Genomic DNA, 21,280 nt, shown 5'->3' with positions numbered 1-21,280 from the left:
CTAGTTTCTTGAATTCTTTATATAGTTTAAAGATCAGACCTATGTCAGATGAGGCTTTGGTGAAGATCTTTTTCCAACTGTAGTCTGCCATTTTGTCTTATTGACCATGTCCTTTGCCTTACAGAAGCTTCTCAGATTCAGGGGGTCCCATTTATTAATTGTTGTACTCAGCATTTGTACTACTCATGTTATATTTAGGAAGTGGTTTCCCATGCCAAATTGTTCAAGGTTACTTGCCCTTTTTCCTTTGCAGCTCTTAATAGTCTTTATTGTCGAGTTCATTATATAATTTGGAGATCAGTTCTCTGTCAGATGTGGAGTTGGTGAAGATCTTTCCCCATTCTGTTTTTTCCCCCATTTCTGTTGTTTTGTCTCATTTACCATGTCCTTTGCCTTAGTAGGAAAAAAACTGTCCTGGGTGTTCTGAGTGACTCAGAAAGACAAACACAGTATGTCCTCACTCACAAGTGCATATTAGTTGTAAAACAAAGGATAACCAGAATACCCTCCACAGCTTCAGAGAAGCTAGGTAACAAAGAAAAACCAAAGAGGGATACATGGATTGCCCTGGGCATGGGAATTAGATGTGATCTCCAAGGTAAACTGGGGCTGAGAGGGGCAGTAAAAGGAAGGGGAAGGGAGATGAGAACATGAGAGAATGGAATTTTCGGGGATGGAGTAGAGAGGAGTGCAATGGGAAAGCAATGAAAGAGAAATCTTGATAGAAAGAACCACTATGGGGTTAGGAGAAACCTGGTGCTAAGGAAATTTCCAAGAATCCACAAGGATGACCCCAACTATGACTTCTGGCAATAGTGAGAGGGTACCCAAACTGGCTTTCCCCAGTAATCAGATTGGTCAATACCTCAACTATTCTCATAGAGCCTTCATTCAATAACTAGATGCAGAGATCCACATCCAACCACTGGATCAAACTCTAGGAATCCAAATAAAGAGAGGGAGGAGGGAATATATGAGTGAGGGAAGTCAAGATTATGATGTAGAAATCTATGGAAACAGCTGAAATAAGCTTGCGAAAACTCATGAATTCTAGTCAAACAACAGCGTAGTCTCCATGAGACCAAATTAGGCACTCCACGCATGGGAAACAGTGGTGAACCTTTAGCTATCTGAGAGGCCCCCAACAGTAGAACCAGGATTTATCCCTTATGCATGATCTACTTTTTTAGAGCCCTATGGTGGGATGCTCAGTCTTAATGCAGGGGGAAAGGACTTGGTCCTGCTCCAACTTGATATATCTGACTTAATGACTCCCCATGAGAGCTCTCACCCATTGGGAGGAATGGAGGTGGATATACTAGGAGGAATGTGGTGGATGGAGGAGGGGGAGAACTATTGTTGGAAGGTAAAATGAAATTAAAAAAATAAACACAAAATAGTCTTTATTCTGTGTATTTAGTGTTTATTATCATCATCATCATCATTATATGACAAAGGGACTTTTTCTTTTTGGTCTAGTCAATTTGGTATTCTGTAAGCTTTTTGTACCTTTATAGGCATATCCTTCTTTAGGCTGGGAATGTTTCCTTCTCTGATTTTATTGAATATATTTTCTGTGCCTTTGACCTGGAATTCTTCTCCTTCTTCTAACCCTATTATTCTTAGGTTTGGTTTTTTCATGCTGTTTCAGATTTTCTTAATGTTTTATGTCAAGAGTTTGTTGGGTTTTACATTTTCTTTGACCAATCAATCTATTTCATCTACCGTATCTTCAATGCCTGAGAGTCTGTCTTCTATTGCTTGTATTCTGATGTAATCATCTTACATCTGTCATTCCTATTCATTTACACAGATTTTTCATTTTCAGAATTCCTTCATTTTGTGTTTTCATTTTTCTCTTTTTTAATTGATATTTATTGAGCTCTACAATTTTCTTTGCTTCTTTCCCTGCCTCTCCCCTTCCCCTTCAACCCTCCTCCAAAGTCCCCATGCTCCCAATTTACTCAGGAGATCTTGTCTTTTCTACCTTCTACTTCCCATGTAGATTACATCTATCATTTTGTGTATTCTTTATTGCCTCTTTTTCAATTTTCAAGACTTGACTTGTTTCCTGCGCTTGCTTGTTTTTCTTCTTGACTTTTCTAAAGGAATGTATTATTTTTTTCTACAGTTTTATTTGTCTTTTTCTCCATTCTTTCAAGGGAATTTTTTATTTCCTCTTTAAGGGACTCTATCATCTTTACAACATTTTTTAAAGGTCATTTTCTTCTGGCTCATCTTCATTGGGATGTTCAGGTCTTGCTGCTTTAGAACCACTAGTTTCTGGTGGTCTTTATGTTGTTGAGTGTATTCTACCCATCTCCTCTTTCAGTCAGTACAAGTAGAGTCTGTATCTCTTGGGGTCCCTCTTCCTCCAATTGGTGCAGGTGGGGCTTGTGACTCCAGAGGTTACTGAGTCATGGAGGATATTTGGGAAGGAAGGTGGTACTGGGGTGTATGCTACTGCCTGGTGGATGGGGTTCTTCCTCAAATTGGTACAGGTAGACCCAGTGATTCCAGTGGTTACTGATGCAGTATGGGATGGTTGATGGAGAGGGAGGGGGATGTTTCTGTCTGATTGCTGGTGAGTGGGTGGGGAGGGTCACAGGATGTATTTCACAGGCTAGGACCTAGAGCACAGACTGTCTACTTGGGAGCTCAGACACTTGCCTCTTCTGCCAGTCAATGCAGGGAAGGCCTGTTGCTTCAGTGATCACTGATGAGGCAGAGGATGTACTTTTAACTTTTTAATTAAAATATTATTATATATTTTTCTCCTTCCATTCCCTCCCTCTGATCCCTCTAACTCCTTCAATTCCCCCTTACTCTCTCTTAAATTCATGACTTTTTTCTGTTATTATTGTTACATGTAATAAGTGAAAATGTGTCAATATATTGAACAATCTGCTTAATCCATTCAATATCCCTTGTATGTATATGATTTCAGGGCTGACTTGATACTGTGTAACTAATTATTATGCTCATCTATGGAAAAGAATAATTCTCCCTCTCTCAGAAGTCCTTAGTTGTCTGCATTTCTTTGTGTAAGCCTGAGACCTTCTGAAATTCCTTCTATGGTAGCATGTCTCTTAAGATTTCCATTGTTAGCCAGGTGATGGCGGTGCACACCTTTAACCACATCACTTGTGAGGCAGAGACAGATGGATCTCAGTAAGTTTGCAGCCAGCCCAGTCTAAAGGAGTTAGTTCCAGGACAGGTTACAAAACTACAGAGAAACCCTTTCTTGACAAAAACAAAAACAAAAACAAAAACAAAAAAAGAAAAATTAAAAAAAGGAAAAGATTGGTCTTGTTAAGGCGAACATATTATTTTAGAATCACGAGCATAGCTTCCCTATCATTTCTAGGAATCATAATCTCCTAGCTGACTGGTCCTTTTTCTATCTTTCTACCCTCTTTTTTGTGATGTTTACTTAGTCTTGAATGCAAGAATTGTGTTGTAGATATATTTACTGGGGTTAAACACCTCAGGATATTTTTTTATCTGTATTTTCACCAGTTGTGGTTTTATTTGAGAGTTTTTGTCTGTTGCAAACAAGAGCTACTTTAATGATGGGTGAAGGCTACACTAATCAGGCAAAGATGGATGGTCCATGGGTCTGGAGTCAAGTGAAGCAAAGACTATTCTTAAACAAAACCAGTTTTCAGGTCATAGATTGGTGAAACAGATTTGTGAAACAGACACACAGGAATCTATACAGTTTATTTAGCTCATAGTCCTTGAGTCTTTGAATTCTAAGAACATATACCTGCTAGCTATTTGTCATCTGGTCAGGGCCTCATGCTGCATCCTAACATAGCACAGAGAATCTACACAGTGAGTCAAAGTATCCCTCTTAGCTCAACCCTACCTTCCTCTTCTAAGGCCATCATGGAACTCCAATACTTATGACTTCACCTATTTCCAATAACCTTTAAGGCCCCACTTCTAAATATTAGTAATGAATGACTTTGAAAAATAAGTGTCCAACCCAGGAACCCTGGCAGTTACATTCCAACTAAAGTATGTGTCTTATTCAAAATCTGGAAAAAAACTTGGGGACAAGGCAGTTTCTAACCATGCTTTGTTTTCTTTTACGTGGATGCCGAATAGTAAAGTTAGATCCTCATACTTATGCAGCAAGCAGTTCACCACTGAGACATATAACCAGGACTCTTTACTAATTTCTTTATTTATTAAATCTATAGTTCATAACTTCTATTATTTTTTCCTTTTTGTTCTAAATATTTATTATCTTTGGTTTCAAAATAAGTACTTCTTGTCCAGATTGCTTTATTGGTACTTTCATGTCTAGAATATGGTCAAAATGGTAAAAAAATAAATAGGTGGTGGTCATAGAGAGATTGTATGCTAATGTTGATTCTATACCCTTTAAAACTGTCTTTCAAGCAGGTCACTTGACCTACATCTGGTCAGTTGGTCACACTTAACTTAAGAAAAGTATGCAGAGAACAGTGTTACCAGCTAGGTACATTGTTGCTCTTTCATCCTGAGAAAAATGAGGACAATGAATGTTGAGTCTAACATACTGCTAACAGAAGAATTGTGGGTCTAGAGAAAGGTAAGAAAGTCATTAATTGTATTTGCAACATTAATTTTGCTATATCATATCAAGCCCTGTATTTCATTATTAGCACATGTGAGAAACTTGGTCATAATCTATGAAGTGAGAGGAACTGCCAAACAGAGTGTTGATGAGGACTCGTAACTGGGTAGAACTAGAAGGGTCTATTATTATGGGCATTCTCTTATTATATTTGGGGAATGGAGTGGGGAAATTTTTTTTATAAATTTCTCCCTTTTTAGGGCCCCATAAAGTGTGCATGTTCATATGTCTCTCTTAATGTATGCATCTGCATATGTATATGTGGTCTTGTAAGTGTATGTTATATGTGTGTGTGTTCTGTGCAAGTGTGTGGATGTGCATGCACATGTACATGTCTGGGAAGGTGATATTGGGTCTCTTTGTCTACTGTGCTTCACCTTTGTACTGTGTGTCAGAGTTTTTCATTGAACCAGAAGCTCACAGTTTTGGCCAGGCTGACAGGTCAGAAAGCTGCTGGGATCTGCCTGGTTCTGCCTCACAATACTGAGGTTATAGGAACATGTTTAACTATGCCTGAATTTTACATGGGTGCTGTAAAAGAAAATTTTTGAACACAATAAATTACCTCCCCAGAGCTCACCCCCATTGCCTCATTTTTTTCTGATAAACAGTTTATGTCCAGTAGTCTTTGCCTAAGCTCCAGAGAGAAGTTGGAGGAAACTGCTGTCAGGATAGAGAACTTTGCACATGTCTGTCACCCTGGAAGCTAGATATTAAGCTGCTGGCAATACTGAAGGTCTTCTGTAACTTGCATCTACATTTAGCCTATTTAATGGGGGCAGATTGAGTACTGATTATTTGATTATTTCAGTCAATATATACTTACTGAATTCCTGCTACATTGTTTAGAGCTGTTCTGGGTCTTCTGTGGCAATAGAGAGAGTGGTAGTAAATAAGAAATTCTGTCCATGAGGAGCTGAGGAAATCTTGCACTCAAGCCTCCAAGTCTCATACAGTTTTCCTGGAGTTCACACCATCTGTCCCATTACTCTTCCTAATGAATAGCTAGCAGTGCACTGACAGGATCACGTCCTTCCCCATAAATGCAGCTCCTATTATGTACGGACTCCCTGTAGTCTTCTTAGCTGGGTAATTCTTCCTCAGCTTTTTTGGCCATACCAAGAAGAAATTCTAATATCCTTCCTCACTTACTTTCTTCTCCTTTCAGAACAGCATTTGTTGTGGTATGTTAGATTTTTCTGACTGCATATTTTAAAGACAAATCCAAGTTGTACCTACCTTAAGTTTAGAGACAATCTTACAAGAAATAACATTCCAATATAATTTATAGCATAATAAAGAGAAAATATTTTGGAAACATAAAAATGAATAAAGTTGAAAGAAGAGGAACTAGAAAAGCTTAAAGACTAAAGTCTATTAAAGTATGAAGTTAGTTATTAAAAATCTTTATCTAAATAAAATGTTATGCCCAGATGGTTAAACAGCAATGTCTGCAAATAATTGAGGAAGAAATAACATTTTACTCAATTTGTGGAATCAATATAAGGAAATAAAATACTGCTTTGAACTTCATACATTAAACATATTGCATTCTAATCATAAACAGAAAATCTGAAATTACAGTTTTAAAAAAGGATGAACGATGTATATGACCGTGTTACAAAATTTTCCTTGGGAAGAAAATATGCACACCAGTTATACATTGAAAAGCTGTTATTCTTCAAAAGTCATGACAAAAGAAGAACATCTGTGAGATGATGGGTGTGTTGATGTGCTGAATTACAGTGTTTCCTTTCCACTCTCAGTGTGTGTAGCAAGTCCTATATTAGTTGTACATCTTAAATATGTAAATGATTTTTAAAAAGAAAATCAAAAACAAGTCAATAACTGGATTAATATCCATTGACTGACATATATACAAATTAAGTAATTTGGATAAATTACATATTAAAAAATGACAATAAAATCCAACATAAAATTTGAAAATCTTAGCCAGGTGAGATAGTATAGTTCTGTACTCTCAGAACTTGGAAGGCAGAGCAGGAGGATCAAGAGTTTGAGGTCAACCTAAGCTATGTGATGGGACTATCATAAAAAATGCTGGAGAAATTTTAAGTAGATACTTCATTGTAGAAAGCATATATATGATTGAGAAGCAAATATAAAGCAAAAAACAAATAAAAAACAAGACACTGATAAGTTTAACTAAAACTGAAAGTAAATGCATAAGAGAAAAGAAAAAAGAAAGCAAAATAAAACCTGACATCATCAAATTACTGGCAGTTACAGAACAAAAACCAAACAAAAATGAATCTGTAAAGTATGGACAGACATGAAATAAAGAAAGTTAAGTAAAAGAACTATTGAATAATCTAGAAGGCAAGTATACAGGATATCATCATAATAAAATTCTTTTAATTTTTTCAAAGTTTTAAAAATATAAAACTTTGTTATAAATATAAGCTTGTATAATATAAGTGCCAAAGAAACCAGAGAAAATAGCAGCTGAATTATTCCCACAATGTGAAGTTGTAAAATAGTTATAACTATTCTAGCAGATTGATAGTTTTCTGGGCTGCAAACAAATGATGTTTATTAGCAAAAAGACAAGGAAGAACTTCTATGACTACGGAAATGTCCTCTGGTACACCTGTTTTAAGGATATACCGTATTCTTGTACAATCATAAACACACACACACGCATGCATGCACACACACACACACACATGCACACTCAGAGAGAGAGAGAGAGAGAGAGAGAGAGACAGACAGACAGACAGACACAGAGAGAGACAGTGAGAGAGAGATAGAGAGAGAGAGAGAATTTTTAAAGCTATTGCTTACTTGAAATGAGTGCATTCTTTTTACAGCATTCAAGTTTTACCTTCATCAATTTAATTTCATACTCTTTCTAATTTTCTTGCTAACAGTCATATTCAGGTGTGAATGGGAAGAGCAGATATAACTAATGTCTAGCCAGACTGGCAGAAGTTCAGATTTCCTCATTTTCCTATCAATAATATTGTCCATAATCACCCTGAATTAACCACAGGGCCCATATTTAGTGTTTAAGATATTACAAACCACTCCAGACTGGTTCTTTCTTTCCTCTTCCATATGAGAAAAAGTTTGCTGATATGTGAACCATGTCCAGACTTTGTGGGTCGCATCTTCAGAGGGGAGGGTTAGGGCATGGAGCAACTCCCATTTTGGATTAAGCACAGGACACTGCTATAGCCCAAGTGGAGTCACTCAATCTGGATTGTGCCTGGGCTTGACGTCCATGTCCTTCAGTATATCTGAGCAGCTACACTTCAACAGAGTCCCGGACAGGCTTCAAGTCGGAACACCATTTTGAGTCCATTCAAGGCTGTAAAACAATAGTTCTTTCCTATTTAGCTACTTCTTTGAGTCTGGTGATTTTATTTTTCACCTTGATTCACAAAGGATCAGGTTCCTTTCTAAGGATGACTTCATGAGACACGGGCCCAGATCAGGTTCATGCCTCCTGCATTACCTAAGAATTTCTCCTCACTAATATCAAGTTTATTCTAGACTCTGACTCATATATCTTAGGAGATATATGGTATTTTCTCATAACTACCTTGAAGAAATGGGGGATGCCAGTTTATTCTCTAGCAGGGCTATGCTCATTTTATTCAAATATCTTATGTCCCAGGAGAGTGGCAGCATTTTGAGGATGAGGTATGAGCCTGTATAGTCTATCTGTATAGTCAAAAAGGTCCTGGCAATGTTAACTGAGTGAACATTTATTTTCTGATTTTTTTTGAAAGTAATTTTATTAAATTATAAAAGTTTCCATTTCTGCCCCTCTTCCCAACACCCTCCCACTCCCCCCACTCCCTCTCCTCCTCCCTCTTCGTCCCTTAGGGCAGTCAGGGTTTCCTGCCCTGTGGGAAGTTCAAGTTCCTCCCTCCTCCCTCCAGGTCCAGGAAGGTGAGTATTCAAACAGACTGGATCCCCAAACTCCAGTATATGCAGAGGAAACAAGTCTCAGTGTCATAGTCAATGGCTTTTCAGAAAGACTTCGGGTCAGCCACATTCAGAGAATCCGGCCAAATTCCGAGAATCTGGTTAGATCACGTCCTCGTTCAGTCCCAGTCCAACTGGCCTTGGTAAACTCTCATTAGATCCGTCCCCTTGTATCAGTGGGTGATAGCATCCCTCGCTGTCCTGATTTCCTTATTCATTTTCTTCCTCCTTCTGCTCCTCATTTGGACCATGGGGGGCTCAGTCCGGTGCTCCAATGTGGGTCTCCGTCTGTATCGCCATCCTTCACCAGATGAAGGATCTATGGTGATAAGCAAAATATTCATCAGTATGGTTATGAGCCAAGGCCGGTTCAGGCACCCTCTCCTCTCTCCAGAGAACAATCTGGGGATCTCTCCTTGGACCTGGGATCCCATATATAATCAAGTCTCCTGTAAACCCTAAAATGACTCCCTTAGTTGAAATATATTCTTCCCTGATCCCATATTCATCCTTCCTCCCTTCCCTCCCATCCCGGTCCACTGAGCATTCCCCATTCCTCCCCTACTCCCTTCTCTCTAACCCTCTCCCTTTCCAACAACCCTCCCACCCCCCCCCCATGCACCCGAGGTTACCTGGGACTCTTGTCTATTTCCTACCTCCTGGCCGATAGCTAAATAATCTTCATCAGGTTCATCTTCTTATTTAGCTTCTCTAGGATCATGAAAAATAGGCTCAAAGACCTTTAATTATGGTTAGAATCCACTTATGAGTGAATACATACCGTGTTCCTCTTTTTGGGTCTGGCTTACCTCACTCAGTAAAGCGTTTTCTATTTCCATCCATTTGCATGCAAAATTCAAGATGTCATTGTTTTTTACCGCTGAGTAAAACTCTAATGTGTATATGTTCCACACCTTTTTTAACCATTCTTCTATTGAGGGGCACCTAGGCTGTTTCCAGGTTCTGGCTATTACAAATAGTACTGCTATGAACATAGTAGAACAAATGCTTTTGTAGTATATTAGGGAATCGCTAGGGTATATTCCCAAGAGTGGAATCGCTGGGTCCTGAGGGAGGTTGACTCCCAGTTTCCTGAGAAACCGCCACACTGATTTCCACAGTGGCTGCACAAGTTTGCATTCCCACCAACAATGGATGAGTGTTCCCCTCACCCCACATCCTCTCCAGCATAGGCTATCTTGGTGTTTTTGAGTTTAGCTATTCTGACAGGAGTAAGATGGTATCTCAAAGTTGTTTTGATTTGCATTTCCCTGATCGCTAACGAAGTTGAGCATGACCTTAAGTGTCTTCTGGCCATTCGAAGTTCATCTGTTGTGAATTCTCTGTTCAGTTCAGTACCCCATTTTTCAATTGGGTTAATTAGAGTTTTAGTGTCTAGTTTCTTGAGTTCTTTGTATATTTTGGAGATCAGACCTTTGTCTGATGAGGGGTTGGTGAAGATCTTCTCCCAGTCAGAAGGCAGCCTTTTTGTCTTAGTGACAGTGTCCTTTGCTTTACAGAAGCTTCTCAGTTTCAGTAGATCCAATTTTTAAATTGTTTCTCTTATTGTCTGTGCTACTGGGGTCCTACTTAGGAAGAGGCCTCCTGTGCCTATATCTTGTAGACTACTTCCCACTTTCTCTTCTATCAGGTTCAAAGTGGACGGATTAATGTTGATGTCTTTAATCCATTTGGACTTGAGTTTTGTGCATGGTGATAGATATGGATCTACTTTCATTCTTTTACAGGTTGACATCCAGTTATGCTAGCACCATTTGTTAAAGATGCTTTCCTTCTTCCAATGTATACCTTTAGCTCCCTTGTCGAAAATTAGGTGTTCATAGGTTTATGGGTTAATATCTGGGTCTTCTATTCGATTCCATAGGTCGACTTCTCTGTTCTTATGCCAATATCAAGCTGTTTTCAATACTGTAGCTCTGTAATAGAGTTTGAAGTCAGGGATGGTAATGCCTCCAGAAGTTCTTTTATTGTATAAGATTGTTTTGGCTATCCTGGGTTTTTTGTTTTGCCATATAAACTTGACTATTGTTCTCCCAAGGTCGGTGAAGAAGTTTGATGGGATTTTGATGGGAATTGCATTGAATCTTTAGATTGCTTTTGGTAGAATTGCCATATTTACTATGTTGATTCTCCCAATCCAAGAGCAAGGGAGGTCTTTCCATTTTCTGGTATCCTCCTCAATTTCTTTCTTCAAAGACTTAAAGTTCTTGTCAAATAGGTCTTTCACTTCCTTGGTTAGAGTAACCCCAAGATATTTTATGCTATTTGTGGCTATCATGAAAGGTGATGTTTCTCTGATTTCCCTCTCTGCTTCTTTATCCTTTGTGTATAGGAGGGCCACTGATTTTTTGGAGTTGATCTTGTATTCTGCCACGTTACTAAAGGTGTTTATCAGCTGTAGGAGTTCTTTGGTAGAGTTTTTGGGGTCACTTATGTATACTATCATATCATCAGCAAATAATGAAAGTTTAACTTCATCCTTTCCAATACGAATCCCCTTGATCTCCTTATGTTGTCTTATTGCTATTGCTAGAACTTCAAGCACTATATTGAAGAGGTATGGAGAGAGTGGACAGCCTTGTCGCGTTCCTGATTTTAGTGGAAAGGCTTTGAGTTTCTCTCCATTCAGTTTGATGTTAGCTGTCGGCTTGCTGTATATTGCTTTTATTATATTTAGGTATGATCCTTGTATCCCCAGTCTCTCCAACACCTTTATCATAAATGAGTGTTGAATTTTGTCAAATGCTTTTTCAGCATCTAGTGAGATGATCATATGGTTTTTTTCTTTCAGTTTATTTATATGATGGATTACATTGATAGATTTGCGTATGTTGAACCAGCCCTGCATCTCTGAAATGAAGCCCACTTGATCATAATGGATAATTTTTCTAATGTGTTCTAGGATTCGGTTTGCCAGTATTTTATTGAGAATTTTCGTGTCGATGTTCATGAGTGAGATTGTCCGGTAATTCTCTTTCTTGGTTGTGTCTTTGTGTGGTTTTGGTATTAGGGTAACTGTAGCTTCATAAAAGGAGTTTGGCAATGACTCTTCTGTTTCTATATTGTGGAATACGTTAAGGAGTATAGGTATTAGCTCTTCCTGGAAGTTCTGGTAGAATTCTGCATTGAAACCATCTGGTCCTGGGCTTTTTTTGGTAGGGAGATTTTTGATAGCAGCTTCTAATTCTTCGTGACTAACAGGTCTATTTAGATTGTTTACCTATTCTTGTTTAAACTTTGGTATATGGTACTTATCTAAAAAAATGTTCATTTCTTTTACATTTTCCAATTTTGTGGCATATAAACTTTCATAGTAAGATCTAATGATTCTCTGAATTTCCTCTGTGTCTGTGGTTATGTCCCCGTTTTCATTTCTGATCTTATTAATTTGCATGTTCTCTCTATGCCGTTTGATTAATTTGGATAGGGGTTTGTCAATCTTGTTGATTTTCTCCAAGAACCAGCTTTTTAATTCATTGATTCTTTGGATTGTTTTCTGTGTTTCTATTTTGTTGATTTCAGCCCTCAGTTTGATTATTTCCAGTCTTCTACTCCTCCTGGGTGAATCAGCTTCTTTTTTTCTAGAGCTTTCAAGTGTGCTGTTAAGTCTCCAATGTGTGCTTTCTCCGTTTTCTTTAATTGGGCACTTAGTGCTATGAACTTTCCTCTTAGCACTGCTTTCATAGTGTCCCGTAGGTTTGAGTATGTTGTGTCTTTGTTTTCATTAAATTCAAGGAAGAGTTTAATTTCTTTCTTTATTTCTTCCTTGACCCAGGGGTGATTTAGTAGTTGACTGTTCAACTTCCATGAGTTTATTGGCTTCCTGGGGGAAGCATTGTTGTTGAATTCTAATTTTAATCCATGGTGATCTGACAAGACACAGGTGGTTACTAATATTTTTTTTGTATCTGTGGAAGTTTGCTTTGTTACCGATTATGTGGTCAATTTTCGAGAAGGTTCCATGAGCTGCAGAGAAAAAGGTCTATTCTTTCCTATTTGGGTGGAGTGTTCTATAGATGTCTGTTAAGTCCATTTGATTCAATACCTCCAATAAATCTCTTAATTCTCTGTTTGGTTTCTGTCTGATTGACCTGTCCATTGGTGAGAGAGGAGTGTTGAAGTCTCCTACTATTAGTGTGTGTGGTTTGATGATTGCCTTGAGTTCTAGAAGAGTTTCTTTTACATATGTGTGTGCCTTTATATTAGGAGCATAGATATTCAGGATTGAGACTTCCTCCTGATGAATTGTTCCAGTTATGAGTATGAAATGTCCATCTCCATTTCTTCTGATTGATTTTAGTTTGAAGTCGATTTTGTTAGATATTAGAATGGTCACACCTGCTTGTTTCTTAGGTCCATTTGCTTGGAAAACCTTTTCCCAACCCTTTACTCTGAGTAGGTGTCTGTCTTTGTGGTTGAGGTGTGTTTCTTGTAAACAACAGAATGTTGGATCCTGTTTTCGTATCCAATCTCTAAGTCTGTGCCTCTTTATAGGTGAATTGAGTCCATTGATATTAAGTGATATTAATGACCAGTGGTTGTTGACTCCGGTCATTTTTTTTTTTTTTAGGTAGTAGAGTGTATGTGTTTTCCTTCTTTGATTTGTGCTTGTGAATGGTCGCTAGATGTTCGAGTTATTGTAGGCCGTGTTGGGAATGTTGGATTCCTTCGGTTGTGATTTTCCTTCTAATATTCTCTGTAAGGCTGGATTAGTAGCTACGTATTGTTTAAATTTGTTTTTATCCTGGAATATTTTGTTTTCTCCGTTGATAGTTAACAATAGCTTGGCTGCGTTTAGTAGTCTGGGTTTGCATCCATGGTCTCTTAGTTTCTGCAGTACCTCTATCCAGGATCTTCTGGCTTTCATGGTTTCCTTAGAGAAGTCCGGTGTAAGCCTGATAGGTTTACCTTTATAAGTTACATGACCTTTTCCCTTTGCAGCTCTTAAAATTCTTTCTTTAATCTGTATGTTTTGTGTTTTGATTATTATACGGTGAGGGGATGTTTTTTTCTGATCCAGTCTATTCGGTGTTCTGTATGCTTCTTGAACCTTCATAGGAATATCGTTCTTTAGGTTGGGAAAGTTTTCTTCTATATTTTGTTGAATATATTTTCTGGGCCTTTGATCTAGAGTTCTTCTCCTTCTTCAATCCCTATTATTCTTAGATTTGGTTTTTTTATTGTGTCCCAGATTTCCTGAATGTTTTGTGAAGAGAATTTGTTGGATTTGCCGTTTTCTTTGACCAGAGCATTTATTTTCTCTATGGTATCTTCAGAATCTGAGACTCGTTCTTCTATCTCTTGTATTCTATTGGTTAAGCTTGATTCTGTAGTCTCCGTTCGTTTACCTAGGTTTTCCATATCCAGCCGGTTCTCGGTTTGTGTTTTCTTCATTGCCTCCATTTCAGATTTCAATTCTTGAACTGTTTCCTTTACCTCTTTGATTGTTTTTTCTTGGTTTCTCAGGGTCTCATTCACAGATTTACTTATTTCTTCAAACTTTTTGTTATATTTCTCATCTATTTCTATACTCATTTCTTCAAACTTTTTGTTATATTTCTCATCCAATTCTTTAAGGGAGTTATTCATATCCTGTTTAAGGGACTCTATTGCTTTCATAATGGCACTTTTTTCCAGTTCTTCTGGGTTAAGGTGTTCCAGTCCTTCTAGTGTAGGGTCCTTGGGATCTGGTGTTTTCATGTTGTTTTTCAGATTGTTGGATGAGGTCTTGCCTTGGCGTCTGCCCATCTCTTATTTCAAATGCTCTCTATTGGAACTTCTGGTACTGGGTCAGGTTCCCTTCTTGGGCAGGAACTTCACTGACAGAATGCCCACCTTTCCTCAGGCAGGCTATTGAAGCACAGGCACTCCCTCTTTCCGGGATGCGCCTACAATGCAGGCCCAGCTTGCAAGGCAGGTGAGTTGGGGAAATTTTATGGCCCCAGGGGGAAGGGAGAAATATAGGAATTCGTACCTGGATGGGAGCTGGGATGGCAGGCAGGAGGGGGGAGCCAGCACTGCAGGGTCACCTGGGTATCTATGGGGTCGGGGAATGCCCAAGCTCCTCCTCACCAGGACCCTGCCACGGGCCCGAAGCAAACTCACCCCTCCGATGGCCCTCTGCTAGAACTTATTTTCTTTTCTTTGTCCTAGCCATCCTTAGGTGGCAAAATAAAGAGAAGATGTCTTGGTTTTCTTGAAGGAATACGTTTTCCTGTCATGAAGATAAAACATTCCACATAAAGCAATTAGGACAAATACAAGTGAGTACAGTGTTGGCCCTGACTTTCTTACAGCCAATTTTCTATTCATGCTATTGGAAGGCAGAGAATGAAAGAGATTGTGTAAGCTGAAGCCATTAGGAACACTGATGTGAAGTGTAATTGGACCTAGTGTGCTGTAGGCTGATAGATTTTAGGTAGGGAGACAGAGAGGGGAGTACCTTCAGGGCAGGACACACATTATCACAGCTTATTTGTGAATACCACTTCTAGCTATCTCCCCATTTATACCTACTGGACTGAACTCTTGATTTTTTTTTCCATTTAGAAAGATTTGAGGAGGGTCTAATATTTCTTACAGATTGTTCTGTCTTATTTAAGCATGATTCATAGAAGGACAGATTCCTAAACTTTCTTCTGCAAGTACCTAATGGGACCTTTGATCTTTAGGAGAGAGCTCTGAGCTTCAGGTCTCTCTAATACCAGCGTTACCAGAAGCTGATGCCACTTCTTGAATACATCAGACAGTTCCTTCAAACACCTTTCTCATGTATATGTGAATGCTTACTTGCAGAGGAAACAAATAAATACAAGTCCTTTAACATCCCAAGCGATTGCTCATTCAAGTGTGACTATGCTGTAGTCATCAAAAGTGCATTTCATACATTTCATGATATCTAATACTCAGGAATAAGAATTTCCATCTTCCCTTTGTTAAGTTCTAGGATAGCTGGGTTGGAGAGATGATTCAGTGGGTAAGATCATTTGCTGTTTTTTTTTTTCGAGAACCAGAATTTGGTTCCCAGCACCCATGCTATAGTTATAGCAATCTGATGCCCTCTTCTGCTCTACTGACCCCCATGTGTGCTGTGTGCACATGGTGCATATACATCTAGGCAAAACTCATATAAATAAAATTTTAAAGATATCTCTTTTTTTTTAAGCTGGAGAATAGTGATGGCAACATGAAGTTCCAGCTCTGTCTGCCCACAAGAATTGTGAAATCACTACCACTTTCGCATCTTTCATGTCTTTGCATGTCTCCCTCATTCATTTCCAGTTTAAAAATTTCCCAGGATTTATATTCACTTTTTCTTTCAATGAGAGAGAGAGAGAGAGAGAGAGAGAGATTTGCTTGGTAGATACGTTACATTTCCACTATGAAAATTATTCATGGAGATAAAACATTTACCTGTAATTTATGTACAGTCTTTCTTCCCATAAAATGTTCTTCATGACCTTCTCCCTACTGTTAGGATGCAGATAATCCATATATCTAGAAATGAGCTCAGGCTGGACTATAGGAGAGTTCTGGAGGTTAGATACAAGTCAGCTTTCCTCAGGAACTTGTGAAATTGACTCCCATCTGCCAAAAGAAATAATTTCCTTTACCTCAGCAGAAGGGACATATGGTTTCTTGTGGTGTCTCTTCGCATATCAAAGCCCATGCTGGCTTCCAGGCTCCCTCAGCATCACAGGTGCATGCTAGCATCCAGGAGCTTCACTGTCCTCATATACTTGTCTTTTTATAATATACAGGACCTGTTCGCCCCACACTCTCCCTATCACTTTGTCTCGGTTTCTCTCACTCACTTTCTCACTCTCTCTTCCCATCTTCCTCTACTTTGCTATCTTCTCCCTCAATATGCTCAGTTCACTATCTCTTGTTATCTTTCTATTTCCATTCTTCCCACTTTCCTAGCTCTGGCCATGCCCAATCTGCTTTCTTTTCTGTTTTGGACTCTTCCAGACCCCTTTGAATATTTTACCTGGATATTTTATTCACAATAAAACCCTCCCTCAATTAATGAAGAGGTTGTGTTGTCAGTTTCTTTACTGTGCCCCCTCGAATACCTGGAAAATCTCACTGCAAAAGGTTTAACCTTAACCTGTCCACCTCTGAATGACCCTCTCTCTGATCATCTTCCTATATTTTCACCTGCATTGCTGCATTTGTTACTTTGTAATCATGTATTTAGCACCCTTTTTATTCAGTGCTTACTTAGCATTGACCCCAGAACCTTGCACATACAAGGAAAGTGTTATTATTCACAAGGCTGGTGACCCAAGATTAGTCCCATGAGGGCCAATGGTCTTAAAAGGGGCAGCAACAGGCCAGCCACCTCAGGCCTTGGCATGTCCCTTTGGTGGGTGGTAGACAGATAGGCTGATACGCCGTGCAGAGAGAGCTTGGGTATAGAGTTTATTTAGTAGGTTATGGTAGAGGAAGGGAAGGGGAGAAGGGAAAGAGAAGAGAGAGAGGCAGGAACTGCCTCTCCAGAAGGGCAGACAGAGAGAGTGTGGGCTGGAAAGGAGACTGGAGATCTGCTTGCCTTAGTCAGAAGGTAGAGATTGGAAGTGGGTGGAGCTTATCTCTTAAAGGTGACAAACCAGACCAGCAGATTATAACATTCCTTTTTCTTATACTAAAAAGGTGGGGAGTTAGGCATAGCAGGTTGAAGGTATTGGGACGGTAGATTCTCAAGACTGCTTCCTGCATATTTGTGGGTACTAAAGACTTTCTTGGGGGCGCTGGATGCATCCTGAGGTAGCTGGTCACTTTATGCCTATTCAGGAATTGTAGTGTGGAACTGTTCATTGTCTCTTGGATCTGGCAAGGTGTTGACAGAGCAGAGGACAAAATTAAGTTTAGGAAAAAGAAAATTTTTTTTCAGGACCAGAGAATTGAGTGGGGTATATTTGACCTGTTTAGGTGAATCTTACAATTTGGCTCTCTAGAACACATAAAAATTCTTTGACTTTACAAAAATATAAGTTTTAGACATGTACATTGCATAAATAGCAGCATATTTATACCAGAATGACTGTGACAGATGTTTACATACAATGAAATTATCTTTTAGACTATAAAAGGCAGTGTGAGAGAGAAATTTGATAACTTGAATCTGTCCTCACACCTTTATAACTTGAAGGTACACACCTTAATAACTTGCATTTGTATATCTTAAAACACCCTTTATTCAGAACCTGTTAAAAATTTATACTGAAATTTGTTTGATGAGATTTTTCTTTTAAGCTACAAAACCTCTCAGCTGTCAAACTGCATCAGAGATCTTGGAGTAAGATAAAATTTTACTTGTGTTATTGATTAGAAAATGACAGAGGACTTACTCTATTGTCTACCTAGAGAACTCCTCAATATCTTCCATGGTCATTGAGGATAAGGGCATCAGGGCAGAATTTGCCTTCTGCTGTTTAGCACAGGGCCTGGCAGATTTTAGAAGACCCTATGGGTTAAGAAATCTGTAAGAAGACAAGCCTACCTTGAACTGAACAGCTAGGCTGTTGATTACAGTTAATTCTATGTCTATATCTGGGGATATTCAGGGGTTTAGATGAAAGGAAGTTCTGCCCGGTAGTTTGTGTTTTCACTTGATGAAGTGAACTGTGAGCAGATGTCATTTTGTGCTCATCTGTCTTCTTTCTTCTTAGGAGCAAACATAGTGCTGCTGCTAGGAGCCAACATGTTTCTCTGTTAAGAAAATTCTTTTAATGTTTAACCATTTAAATGTCATATTTCCCAGATTTCTGAGCAGTTGAGGGATGTTCATTTGGTATAGATGAATTATAATTACAGCATAGAATCTGCCTAGAGAGTTTGGTCCACTTATTAGTCTGAAATGAGATACAATAAACAGACTATTTAAAATGTTTACTAGCAAGTATGCATACATTTACACACAGTTGAAATTAAGTTTTATATAATATACAAACAGAGTTAAAACTACCTTATGTTTATATATAGAGTTAACTCTAAAGTCATATGCATGCACCCGCACACATATATTAAGTAGGAGTTGGGTGAAGTAGATACTTTGGTGGGCCCTACTGAAAGTATGCCACTGTGCAAAACACACATGTAACAGAGCCAGTCAGAGGAACTTAGAGACAAAAACGTAAGTAAACCATGAGACTAAGTAAAAAATAACTCAGTAAAGATGGCAATTTTTTTACCTAACCAGCCTTTAGTCAAGATGGCGGGACTTGATCATCTGAACTGCTATTAGTCAAGATGGCAGCAGTCACTTATTATACAGAGAAACCACGTTCTCAGAGCCGTGGCAGGAGTTTTAAACAGATACAAATAACAAGAGAAACACAGAGGCAATATAGAACATACATTTAAAACAGAATTAAATTCATGTGGCCACACCATTAACACATTCTTTTATACATGAAGTAGACTGGAAAATTATTCACTGCCGCCAGCCACCACATGAAGCAAGGTCTGGAACTGGAAACAGCAGCCTCGCAGATCCAACTAGTCTTGCCGGTTTCTGCAGTACCAGTGGTAGTGGTGGCAAAGATAGAATAAAAGAAAATGGAACAGAAAAAGGAAAACAAGTGATAAAAGGAGTGTTTATATGTGGGTGGGGGTGAGACTGCCTAGGGTAAAGAAAAGTGGATGGGCATGAGATGCCAGTCTGACCCGGCATCTATTCAGTCTGGCTGGATAGAAACTTTTTATCTGCCTGTTTGTTGATAGAAATTAGAAAGCTCCCACTTTAGGTTGTTATTTAAGGGCATATAGGCCATTTTTTCTTGCAAGGGTGGGTAAGGTTAGAAATTTGTAAATAAGGCAGAGGTTTTAGGGTCTGTAAAAGATATCCCCGATGGGGGGGGGATTGGACTGATAGTTCTAGGTCTATTTCCCAAGGCCAAGAGCTTGAGAAAGGTGAAACTCAATGGCTATAAATCAGCAAACATCTTCAAGATAGAGCAAGAGTTGAGAGATAGGTCAAGGCAACCCTAAGATTTGTCAGTTCAGAATAGACCTGAGTCTACTCCAAATGTCCAAGGGACTATAGTCAGGGAGTGAGACGAGGATTACAGTCTGAGAATGAGAAGCCAGATCTCAGTTTTCAGCTATGGGAAATAATCAAAGATGAATGTCAGTGGAAGCAGATTTGGAGAAGAGATCATTTGAAGTGATGATGGAACAGGCAAAGGGTGTTGGAAACTGGCCTAAGTGGGGTCCCTACGTGTCTTCAGCTGGCTCCCCTGTGGCTAGGGGGGAACATGGAGAAAGCCTGACCAAGTCACTCACCAAAGTTATCATTTATAATAAGGTGGGTTCCAAGGCTGATGCTGCAAGGGGTGGTGGCCCCACAGGGGACCAGCCATGGCAGGTTAGAGAGAGCTTGGGTATATAGTTTATTTATTGGGTTATGGAGGGGGAGAAGAAAGAGAGTAGGGGAATGGAAGAAGGAGTGAAGAGAAAGAGTCAGAAACTGCCTCTCCAGGCAGAGAGAGAGTGGGCTGGAGAAGAGACTAGAAATCTGTTTGCCTTGGCAGAATGGGGAGATTGGGAATGGGTAGGGCTTGTCTCTTAAAGGGACAGGTTACGGACTATGACAGCAGATTACAACAGCATATGCTTCACTACTTAACTAACCCAGAGGGAGATTTAGAATTTTTCATGTACAGCTAGACATTTGATTGAGAAAATTGGGCCAAACACCTTCTTCAGACTCTATTTTTTATCATTGAAGTAAATGGTTCTTAGATCAACCCTTCTTATTTTTCTACATTACCAGTGCTCAGAGCAGTGATAAGACAATACAAGAAGATAAGACACTACAAGAAAAGGTTTGTTGAATGAATACACTACTGTGATCACATTTGACTAATTACAGAATTAAAGGGGATTCTATCAATTAAAGATCTAGAAGAACACAATTAATTAAGAGAGTCAAGTTTTTTTACTTTAAAAATATTTTAAAATTTCAAACCTTAAGATAGTGACCTTCTTGGCCCCATGATTCTATAACAAATGATAAAGGAATGTGATGACAGAAGATGGCTTAGAATTGAAGAGCATGAGCATACCAATCACAGGTAGGTACAGATTCCAAAACTTTCATTCACAGGGGATTTGATTTTGGGTTAATTTTCTTATTTACAAAACTAGATGATATTAGCACCCATTTTGCTTGATTTTTTGTAACAACTAAGTAAGTTAAGCCTTGAATGTATTTAGAAAGTTATCTAGATAAGAACTAACTTTCCCTTGAGTCCATTTTTCTTGGAATGAAATGAATAAAAATAAGAAAATGAGGAAAGAATTATCAGTGAGTGCCAGAGGAAAAGAGTGAGCAGCACTGGGGTTGCAGAGAGGAAGCAGAAACTGATGACTAGACTGAGAGTGAAAAACTGCGTATAATCTAGCCTAGTTTCAGACATGCCCCAAACTCCTTTGGGGTGGAGTCTCATTATGTTTAAATGCTTCACTATTAGGGCAACAGCAATCAGGTGCAAGTCTGGGAGTCATGCACAGAGTGAACACTGACAATATTAGTGACAGCCTCTAGCTATCAGCTTGGTTACACTAGGTTTGTCTGCTCTGCATACCTCACCCTCATTCCCAAATTCCTCCTGGAATTCCTACTCTTTATTTTCTACATATAAATAAACTCAGTGGTGGTATCAGTGATGG

Source organism: Myodes glareolus, chromosome 22 (assembly GCF_982192425.1).
Source record: "Myodes glareolus chromosome 22, mMyoGla1.1, whole genome shotgun sequence".
NCBI lineage: Eukaryota > Metazoa > Chordata > Mammalia > Rodentia > Cricetidae > Myodes > Myodes glareolus.
The sequence above is the reverse complement of the archived record's forward strand: the minus strand, read 5'-3'. Positions refer to the sequence as shown.